Genomic DNA, 3,781 nt, shown 5'->3' with positions numbered 1-3,781 from the left:
AATAGCTGAAACTTCTGTTGTTTATGTATATCGATAATTGTTCGGTGCCGTCGTTTTTTGCGCATTGATGTCGATAAAAGTTTCTGACTTTATTATTCTGCTACATTGTATCTCGATTTTGTTATTCAATTAACGGTACAGTTTATTTGTTCCATTGTGTTATGTTTGTAATGTCAAAGTTTGCCTATAAATTTTCAAATTCCATTTTATCCACAAGTATGCGTAGCGTCACGTGATATATGCATTTGTGTCTGTACATAAATAAGCTTGTGCATCGTTCCTTGCATAGCACACTTTATTATTTGTTTGTTTATGCGCTGGTAAATTGCACTTATCCGCATTATTTACAATCCCCGAAAATACTTGTATGTACATGTGCACTTTGCAGTTGCTTTTGTTGTTGTCTTATGAGGAGTCCCTTTGGAGTTATATTTTGCACTTCTGTGCATTTACCGCGCATATATATTTATATCTAGTTGCACTGTTCTGTTGGGTATATAAATTTAATTTAGAAAATTTTATTTCACTGCTCACTTGTTTTTATTGCAATGTACTTGCAGTCACTGAAGCACAGAAATTGTTACTTATACGCCATGGTGCCGCTGTAGGCTTGTAGCAAAAATTCCATAATATTTCAATTAAATAACTGTGCGACATTTGTTGAAAATAAATAAAAATTATCAATAACAATATCAATATCAAAATATGTGGGTGTATATCAAAAATGCAAGAAAATATGACTTTAACCTAATCAAAATAGTAACATCAAATTATTTATTACTTTTAGCTTGTATATTTATTTATTTATCTGCAAAAGAGGTACATTTCGAGCCAACACAAGCATGTCAACGCTTGATCCAATTTTGGGATAGCCTTCGGCGAACTCTGCTTTTTTCGGTTTCGGTTAATTTGCGCCCGCCTTTCGCTCGATTGTTGCACAGTTCCGAAGTCACATACATAACCCCATGTCTTATCACCAGTAACCATGTATCGAATGAATATATGGTAATTTGCCACGTTTTCTAGCATTTCTTGTGCGACCTCTACTCAACGTCGCTTTTGCAAAAGATTCAGGTTCATACCCAAAACATTAACCAAAATATTTCGAGTCGATCGATGATGAGATGTTGAGATCCTTGCTACCCCTCTTTATCGATGTTATCGTCATTAATAGAGTACGGTGGACAAGTCGTATGAGGCAAGTTTTCGATGACTTCACGCCCTTCGCTGAACGCTTTGTGCCACTTAAATACTAAAGTTCGTGTTAAAGTGATTCCCTAGTCGTGGTTCTATTCGAAACAAAAATTTTCAAGCAAACTCATGGTGCAATTTTTTTTCATAGTAAAAATCGCCAGACAAACTTTTCCCATCTTAACAGCTGTCAAACGCACACTAATTGACATATGGAGATAAAATTTCACGAACATAAAATAAATTGTTCCAATCTGGGAAAGAAATGCAAAGCAAGTTAAATCTATTTAGTTGAATAGACCAGTTACATTTGATCAGATTACTTTTGTACTAAGTCTAAGTTTGTATATCTCATTCTAAACTCTGACTTTATTCAAAAAGTTAAGAAAGCAAAATGAAGTAAGTAAGGGAGCGCCAAGTTCAGGTGCAACCAAACCATATATACTCTCGGAACTTGTAAGTTGTACTTTCCGGTGTTGCAAAACTTTATATTTAACTAGAGGAAGTAATGCCCTGATTTCATCAACTTTAGGCAAGAGCATACACTATAATTAAACGGGGCTAAAAGCTAACCGGATTTTATACACTTTTCGGGATTCCGGATTTTCCGGAGAACGTAAATTTGTGGAATAATCTTGGACAATCTCCAAGTGTTGTACCAAAATGAAACGTGTCATGATGAAATATCAAACCTTATCGAACATACTGACAAAATTTGACACAAATTCGTAAACAAAAATGGACGCCACTAGCTGTCAAAATCATGTCATCCCTATTGGTAAACGGTTTATGTATAACTCGATATCTCTCTCTTGATTAGTTTTAGTTGCTACAAACAAACGTTAGGTGAACAAACAACAAACTGCGTAGCAACATGTTGCAAGAGCATAAAAATGTATACAGAATATCATAAGTGAGACAAACTTTATGTCAACAATATTGTGTTGTTGTCATTCGTTATTCATAGCCAACGAATTTTTTCAGTGTACACAAATTTTGCATGTTTAGGTCGCAAATATTTGAATATTTGCGTGTCATAAATTTTATTATTTTCAACCAATAACGGACAAAAGCTTGCGCTATACTCGAGGTCCTCAAAATTTTTAATTTTTATCCGTTGTTATAACAGTAAAAGCACTTATTAGTAGGTGTGATAACAAATATATTGAAAAAACAGTATGAGCAGCTATTTTATTGTACCATATTAGGTTCCGCAAAGCTGACATTTTTCCTGAAATGTTCAAATAAAGAGTTTGATGTTATTATCGAAATATTTTGAAATATGTAATTGGTATGAAATATTTTTAGTCCGATAATGGGATAAGAAATTCTGATTAAAAAAAGCTCTCTGAATTGCAAAAATGGTTTGCAAATTACTTTAACTTCAATAAAAAACTATAAAAAATAAATATTTTCAACAATTAATTATTAATTTGACGCAATCTTCATATGATGGTTATGAAAGATTTTTAGTGGAAATTGTTAATTAACCATAAACTATGCAAGCTTGTTACTAGCAATTCTTAAAGCCATTGTTAAAGTTGTGGAACACGACCACACGACCACACAACAGATAACAAATATAATTATATTTTTCCAGTTTTTTTAAATAGTAATTTTAATTTTTTTGTAACTATTGAAGTTGATATATAATATATTAATTATAGTAAACTCTCACAGAATATTACTCATACGCACTGTAAAACAAAACACTACTCTAGAGTACATAAATAATACTATGTAGCACACAGTGACATAAAAAACACTTGCTAACAGTATAATATTTTAAATTTTAAATTTTCGCACGAACTTTGTCACCAAAATTATTCTAGAGAATAAAATCACAAATTGCCAAAGGTGAAACTCATTACAAGTTAATGTGTGCGCATTAGCGCGCTAAGTTTGGATATGTGCAACGCATTGCACGCACTGTTGAAAACTATTTTGAACCGGTTGTGGGCCGAGCACCTAAAAGACTGTCCACCGTGTGAACACACAAGTGACGTGATGAGACGACAGCTGCGATGACGACGATGACGCTTACGATGGCAACGACAACGACAACGGCCACGAGGAAAGTGACAGCGACAGCGATAGGGGGATGCGCATGCTGGAATCGGAATGTGACATTGGACACCCGCTGCGCTTCAAAGTAAACGCCTCGCCCGACTGTCTGACAGCGTGAATGTTAAATGTTATCTGCTGTGTAATATGATGCGCTGAACAGCACTCGCGTACCCACAATAATTTGTAAATATTTTTATTACAGATGTGCTCATGCATACGCACGGACAAACAAACATGTAGCATATCACCAGGCGCTGCATATATGCGAATATGTAGACACATATAGCTGTATGTGTGGGTAGTTTTTAGAACGTGGGTGTAGTGAAAATTGTTTCAAGTGCCACATACCACAAATACAAGTGCACACATACATGAGCGGCCACATACAAATATACACACATATATACTACAAGTTATACTTGCATATATAAAGTTATGTATGTAGTGGGTGTTTATACACCGCAGTCCTTAGCGCAAAGCAAGCTGCTGTTCATAAGGCTGTTCGCGTGTGCTGCAGCTGTTG

Source organism: Bactrocera oleae, chromosome 4 (genome assembly GCF_042242935.1).
Source record: "Bactrocera oleae isolate idBacOlea1 chromosome 4, idBacOlea1, whole genome shotgun sequence".
Taxonomy (NCBI): domain Eukaryota; kingdom Metazoa; phylum Arthropoda; class Insecta; order Diptera; family Tephritidae; genus Bactrocera; species Bactrocera oleae.
The sequence above is the reverse complement of the archived record's forward strand: the minus strand, read 5'-3'. Positions refer to the sequence as shown.